This window comes from Hyalella azteca, unplaced genomic scaffold (genome assembly GCF_000764305.2).
Source record: "Hyalella azteca isolate HAZT.00-mixed unplaced genomic scaffold, Hazt_2.0.2 contig14896, whole genome shotgun sequence".
NCBI classification, from domain to species: Eukaryota; Metazoa; Arthropoda; class Malacostraca; order Amphipoda; family Hyalellidae; genus Hyalella; species Hyalella azteca.
In genome coordinates, this window is record NW_025944763.1 from 6,860 (window position 1) to 15,048 (window position 8,189).

The following is an 8,189-nucleotide window of genomic DNA, read 5'->3' on the forward strand; positions in this document are numbered from 1 at the left end:
TATTTTTTTTCATGTTATGTTTAACTTTTCTCTTACACGCTGTCATGCCAAACCAATAACCATCACGTCCACTGACATTTTATAAGTAAGAACAAAGTGGATTGACTTCCATGCCAAGAGGTCCAAAACTGCAGAAGCTCTCAGGCCCCATGGTCATCCTTGCGGTTGTCCTGTGGCTTTAAGTCCACCCAGCGTGGACACCCGGAAAAGAAGAAGAAGAAAAGTTGGCGCTTGTACTGTTTTGGACGGGTCGCCTGCCGAATACCACCACTGCTCTGGATCCGGAGGAGGACAAAGCCGAGTGGTGCACAGCTGATTGGTGGATATCCAGAGAGATATAACATATAAGGCGTTCGATTCAGGGCTTATTGGTACACAAAATTGGTGGTGCACGCTGCACAGTGCACGGCTGCGCTCCCGTTCTCAGTGTTCTGGACAATTGGCACGAGTCTGGCTCGGAAATGTGCATTGTGCAAGCTACTGCCACTGTGAAAGGCCTCTTCCTCGCAACAGTCACAACTAAAAAGGGTGAGAACTGAGAAGTGAGGTAGGACTGTGGCCATGGGCAGCAAACAAGGATAGGATCATAGAAACAGCCCTCGCTACATTACGTCTAGCGGTCTAGGACATGCAGCCTGCAGGTGTTAATGCATGCTTTCACTTGATGACTTATTAGACAGTCCTCATTGCTCATGTAGGGCTGACAGTGAAATGAGTGAAACAATAGAGCATATGCTCATTTACTGCCCGCTCCATATAGATTAGCCCGGAACTGCCTTGCCCTCTCACCTACCGGTACTGCAATCAATGTAGATCTTACTGTTAAAAACTTACTTGGAGGCTGAGTTGGACTTGGACAGGACACAGGAGCAGGTCCCTTCCCTATATAGATTCTAAGTGCTATAGTAGAGCTAGAGGTTTTCTCATGGTGCAATTCTACCACTGTGCAGAGAGTGGATGAATATTGCAAGATCTTTGGCGATGCTTCAGTAGCAAAATTTATGCCTTTAGAAGATCTTGCCGACACATTTAGATTAAAATTCTTTCATTTAATATATATGTCAGTCTTCGGCCAACTATTTAAAAAAGTAAGGTTTCTGGTATGTTGGATTGATCAGTATGCAGTGAAGCAGACTGAAGCTTGTCCGGAAATCAGTCGCGATGAGTTACCGCCAAATAAATGTAGGTATATATCAAGTTTACGATTACGTAGTTGCGGTCACATTAGAGCGGTCAGACTGCATCATCACATCACTTTTTCTCTACCTTTCTTCACTCAACTAACAAACTAAAATCATTGTAACCACCTGTCACCTAAGTCCAGCAGCTATCTCAATCAATCATCAGCTATTGTAAGATCGGGTTCCAAAGGCCGGATCCCTTGTGAATTGGCAACAGGCCATGGGCCTATTTCTTCAACACCGACACTTCTATTCTATTCTACCTCTCTGACCTGTGTACCATGTATCCAGGATTCCAGGTACTAACCAGTAACCACTTGACTTAGGCAACTTAGCAGTTAGCAGCTCACCTTAAAGAAGTACCATGGTTAGGTTCAAAGCAGAGAGTTTATTAGACTCTTCCTCAAGTTCCTTTTTGAGTCCTATAAGAAGACCAGTAAAGTATCTTGGATACCAGAATTATCATACATAAGAATTCTGTTAAAATCTTGAGTAAATGAGGAAATTAAAAATAAACTGATTCTAAAAAATCACTGGTTTGCCACTATGGACTACCGTCAACCGGGGCTACTCGGGATGGGCGGGGTAACTCGGGACAGTCCTCTGACACGGCATAAAACTGTTTTAATAACAAAACTAATTGGAATACTGTATTGCAAAACAGCCAAAACTAAATAGAGTGGCGTACACATCAACATTTTTCCTATCTATGTAGTATAAAGGAAGTTCAAAAATTCTACATTTACTAGCTTTGAAAAATTCCTAAAAAAATTGGTGAAAAACAATATTTTGAAACATTACCGTAAAATGGGGTAACTTTGAACACTTTTTTTTCAAAATGATGCCATTTTTTTACTAGATAAGTGAAACTTAAATTGAAACATGCAAAATTCAGGTCTATACTCTAGCTTTACTCACCATAAATTGCTGGCTCCTGCCTCTCATAGTTTTGATGTAATTTCAAAAAAAGTGATGGTCTTTGTTACCCCAGCTCCTGGGGTTTCTTTGACCGGGTGGTAAAATCAATTTTATTTTTTGGTAAAATAACTCCAAATAACTCCAGGTTGTGGTGCATTGTAGTAGAACTCTTCTAGTTACATATGCAAAAGACAAATTTTAGGAAAGTGTCATAGTTTGCAAATGGGGGGCGCCACCTCCAAATGGGCAAAATGTGACCATCTAATGGCAGCCGTGATGGGGTAACATTGACCGGTTTGGAAATTAAGTTAAAATTACCATATATACAACTCTGTAGAGTCTGAAACATAAAGAAAAAACATTAATAGGTATATCAAACATAAAATATGTTATATAGAGGTACCTATGGTAATTTTAACTTAATTTCCAAGCCGGTCAATGTTACCCCGTCACGGCTGCCATTAGGTGTTCAAAGTTACCCCATTGGGGGGCAGCACCCCCCATTTGCAAACTATGACACTTTCCTAAAATTTGTCTTTTGCATATGTAACTAGAAGAGTTCTACTACAATGCATCAAAACCTGGAGTTATTTTACCAAAAACTAAAAAAATTGAAGGGGGTACTCCGACAGGCTTTAAATAATAGCTCTTTTTTGTGGGTCACATTTTAAATTTTTTAACCTATTACATATGCAAACTTTTTAAATCTTTCTATTGTGTTACGTAGCCTCAGTATTAGGCCTTTGATGGCCATTGACAAAATTTTTCTATGTTGAATCGTTTTTGAGTTTTGGGGGTTTTGTTAAAAAAATGAAAAGTGGTCATAGTTACCCTGCCGGTCAAAGTAACCCCATTTTACGGTACTTCTGCTAAGGACCTAAGGTCTGTATTAAAAAAAAAATATTTGCCGTATTGAAAAATTTTGCTTAGAAAAAAGTGGCAGACAAGTGTCAGCATGAAAACTTTATTTGCGGAATTTACATATCTCGATAAAAAAATGGCTGATTTCCGCATGGCGGGGCTACTTGGGACGCCCCCCGGCATAGTGGCAAACCAGGGTTTTTTTAGAATCAGTTCATTTTTAATTTCCTCATTTGCTCAAGATTTAAACCAATTTCTTGAGTATGGTAATGCTGGTATCCAGGATACTTTACTGGTCTACCAATAGGGCTCAAAAATGAACCTAAGGGGGAGTCTAAAAAACTCTCTGCTATGCCATTATGCCCCCTGGGGCTATTCGGGACACCCCCATAAACGCATTTACAGTAGAACCTCAGTTAGCAAAGGCTCCAGTTAAGAAAAAAAAATTAATTAAAAACAAAGAATATTGATTACATTTACCTTGCTCAGCAAAAAATTTCACTTATCGAAAAATTAGTGCATTGTCGGTCATCAAAAAATTGTGCATAGAATGTCATATATAGAATTGTGCACCAGGCATCATAGAATGAAAAGTAATTGACCTAAACTTTGATTTATTTTGCCAAAACATATGATGGTTGTCACTAAAACATTCCTTTCTGTTTCAGGCAAGTTTTTCACAATCTTTTTTTATAGTAAATTCACTTAACCCAATTAAAATGGTGTGAAATTACAAGCTGTCCTGTAAGCTTACCAATACCGAAAAAATGCTATAAGGCTGCTGATATGAAGCTTGCAGTGGACAAGGTAGTTGAAATGCTCAATGGCCTGTTCATGGATAAGGTAATATCGCATCAATAATACGGTAATTAATGTATATGGTAATATCATATCAATAAAAGAAAAACAAGTAAAAATCACAGAAAATGTCATTTATTCTACCTCTACATCATCTACAATGAAAGAGGAGGCCTTCAGAGTAATTTTAGTAATGGATGAGTACACTCTGCATGCTTCAAATGTTTTAAAATTAAGTTTATTCCAAGTGTCCCAAGTAGCCTCATATGACAGGGCTACTTGGGACACTTTTTTTTGCTTCTGGCTCCTTACAAATAGCACATGGAATTTTTTTGCAGAAGCCATGTGATAGCCCTTGCAAAGAGCTTTGAAATGAGCCTAAACTTGTTTATGAAATGTTTCATGGTAAGAAGTTATGAATGAAAAACGTTTGAAATTGTCCCAAGCAGCTCCAGTTGACGGTAGTCTTACTTACTATCTAATCTCTATGGAACTAACACCTATTTGATTTAATGTTCGCTCCCCTTGCACCATTGTAAGTGCAACCTTGAGTGCAATCAGGGGCACTCTATGCAAGTCAATTTCTGTAAGGACTGCTCTCTGTAAGGAGTGCCTTTGCTTGCCAATTAAAATAAATAGTCTTCCCTATTCTCCATAAGAGCCCTGCCCATTGGGGTGTCCTTTTACTTTGATTCATAATAGTAATTTCACTGTACACCAAATCTGGCTATGGGAAGCTCCAGGCTGGACCTTCAGCTTGCACTGTGAATACCACAATCAGAGCTGTGGTGGTGCAGTGGTGAGAGACTCTTGTCTCTCGCGCCCAGTGCCCGGGTTCGAGTCCCACTGAGGACAAGTTCTACCGGGAAGCTCAGCTCATGGTCAACTCAGCCATTCATCCAACTCTGGTTGATAAATGAGTACCTGGCTTGTCCAGGGTGTTGTGTAATGCAATCAAATGGTTCTGGCAGGTCAGCGAGCCAGTGATGGTCGTAGAACTACCAATGGTACCGAGTGCCCGGAAAACTGAATTATCAGCCCTCCTCCTTAGTTGCCACTGCCTGGATGGGCAATTACAACAACAACACAACACACTCCCACAATCCACATGGGGCAAGAGTATGACATGCCTTGTGTACAGCCTAATCTGTGATTCTGGGAANCCCCCCGGGGCTATTCGGGACACCCCCAAAAGCACATTTATAGTAGAACCTCAGTTAGCAAAGGCTCCAGTTAAGTAAAAATTGATTACAAAGAATATTGATTACATTTATCTTGCTGAGCGAAAAAAGTTCACTTAACAAAAAATTAGTGCATCATCGGTCATCACAAAATTGTGCATAGAATGTCATATTTAGAATTGTGCACCAGGCATCATAGAATGAAAAGTAATTGACCTAAACTATGATTTATTTCTCCAAAACATATTGTTGCCGGGTAGATGTCTCACGTTGCGGCTGAGGTAACCATGTTACCTACTTTGAGTTTGGTTTGGCAACAACCCTTCGCTAGTATGTTAAAGGCGAATGAAAGACTGGTGTCTTTTCTCTTAAATTGAAGTAAAAATACAGTGACAATGTAATGAGTGAATAAGTTTAACTGCATTCAGGAGTAATGATTAGGGATAGGGGAAGGGAGCATGGACAGGGTTACACATATTCCATCATTGATGAACTGAAAAATAAAGAGAACAAAAATCAATAACCTGTCCAACAAGATAATAATACTAAGCCTGAAGAGAAATTAAATGTTAAAACTGATGCAATAATTACTTAAAATAGATTCTTAATTGATGGCAAGCTGGTTGCGTGCAGCAAGCAAGAAATATGAAAAACAAAACAGACAAACATAATATTAGGAGTGAAATCAGTAAAATGTTTGCAAAGATAAGCTAAAACTAGAACCAAGAAAAACCGTTCAAGTAATTTGTAAAAGTTGTGACGTTATTGAGATAAAATGCACAAAAGCAAAGCATTTAAGAATAAATTGCAAGCAGACAGTTGATATAAGAAATTCAATAAACATTAGATGAAAAGTAAAGCACAAACAAAGCTAATTAATCAGATTAGGAGGTAGTAAAATTCTAGGACACTTACAAAACATCTTTGGAATTAAAAGATCACACCTAACTAACTCACCAACAACTTGTGGCAGTTCTACTTAGAGACTCAACAATTTAGGGATCAGTAACTTCACTTGCATGGCTCTCCAATCACTATCGTAATAATTGACCAATTAGCCATTAATGGAATTAGTTTACACTTTACAGGCTGAAAAGAACAAAAAGAAAACATACATTCAACAATAATAAATAAGTAAACATTAATTCAAAAATAATTCATATATAGAGAGCAGATGGTTGGGTGAAAAATATGGTAGAGGCCTCCCGGTAACAATATGATGGTTGTCACTAAAACATTCCTTTCTGTTTCAGGTATGTTTTTCATGATCTTTTTAGCGCCATTTCTCATTTATGGAAAAAAATGCACTATTGTGCTTGCCATTTCTGTCTGTCCCTCCGTCTGTCCATGACCTCAAGTTTTCATCAACGAGAAAATGCTCTCTCTGTCACTCACTGCAGTGAGTACTGAGTTATATTTTTTTATAGTAAATTCACTTAACCCAATTAAAATGGTGTGAAATTACAAGCCGTCCTGCAAGCTTACAGATACAGAAAAAATGCTATAAGGCTGCTGATATGAAGCTTGCAGTGGACAAGGTTGTTGTAAATGCTCAATGGCATGTTCATGGATATGGTAATATCACATCAATAATACAGTAATATCCCAGCAATAATATGGTACCATCAACTGGAGTGACTTTGGCCACCAGGTGACTTCAGCTGCGTTTTTGATTTTGTTTTGCAAACAAAAGCAGGGTCATAAACGATGGCCAAATTCACTCTGGCGTTTATGACCTTGTTTACAACCCTGGCGTTTATGACCCCGGCGTTTATGACCCTGTTTTTGTTTGCAAAACAAAATTAAAAACGCAGCCAAAGTCACCCCAGTTGATGGTACCGTCAACTGGGCTGGCTACTCGGGACGGTTTTGAGAGTTTTTTGTTAATAACTTCTTACCATGAAACATTTCATCAACAAGTTTAGGCTCATTTTATAGCTCTTTGCAAGGGCTATCACATGGCATCTTCAAAAAAATTCCATATGCTATTCGTAAGGTGCCAGAAGCAAAAAAAGAGTGTCCCGAGTAGCCCCATCGAACGGGGCGGGGCTACTTGGGGCTAAACTAAACTAAACTAAACTTGGGGCTAAACTTCATTTTAAAATATTTGAAGCATGCAGAGTGTACTCATCCATTACTAACAGTACTCTGAAGTCCTCCTCTCTCATTGTAGATGATGTAGAGGTAGAATAAATGACATTTTCTGTGATTTTTATTTGTTTTTCCTTTATTGATGATATTACCATAAACATTAATTACTATCAACTGGGGTGACTTTGGCCCTGCTTTTGATTTTGTTTTGCAAACAAAAACGGGGTCATAAACGCCAGGGTCGTGAACAAGGTCATAAATGCCAGAGTGACTTTGGCCATCGTTTATGACCCCGCTTTTGTTTGCAAAACAAAATCAAAAACACAGTAGAAGTCACCCCAGTTGACGGTACTGTATTATTGATGTGATATTACTGTATTATTGATGTGATATTACCATATCCATGAACATGCCATTGAGCATTTACAATAACCTTGTCCCCTGCAAGCTTCATATCAGCAGCCTTATAGCATTTTTTCTGTATCTGTAAGCTTACAGGACAGCTAGTCATTTCACCCCATTTTAATTGGGTTGAGTGAATTTACTATAAAAAATATAACTCAGTACTCACTGAAGTGAGTGACAGAGCGCGCATTTTCTCGTCGACAAAAACTTGAGGTCACAGACGAACGGACAGACAGACAGATGGACAAGGCAAGCACAATAGTGCGCGTTTATGTCCCATGTGCTCGTTTATGTGCCATTTTAATTGGGTTAAGTGAATTTACTATAAAAAGATCGCGAAAAACATACCTGAAACAGAAAGGAATGTTTTAGTGACAACCATCATGTATTTTGGAGAAATAAATCATAGTTTAGGTCAATTACTTTTCATTTTATGATGCCCGGTGCAAAATTATATATATAGCATTCTATGTACAATTTTGTGACGACCAATGATGCACTAATTTTTCGATAAGTCAAATTTTTTTCGCCAAGCAAGGTAAATGTAATCAATATTCTTTGTTTATAATCCATTTTTTTCTTAACTGGACCCTTTGCTTACTGAGGTTCTACTGTAAATGCGTTTTTGGGGGTGTCCCGAATAGCCCCGGGGGGGTGTCCTGAGTAGCCATGCCGTGCAGAAATGACCTCCATTTTTTTTTTTTTGAATGAGATAGGACAATTCCGTCAATCACGTTTTCAAGCTGACACCTAG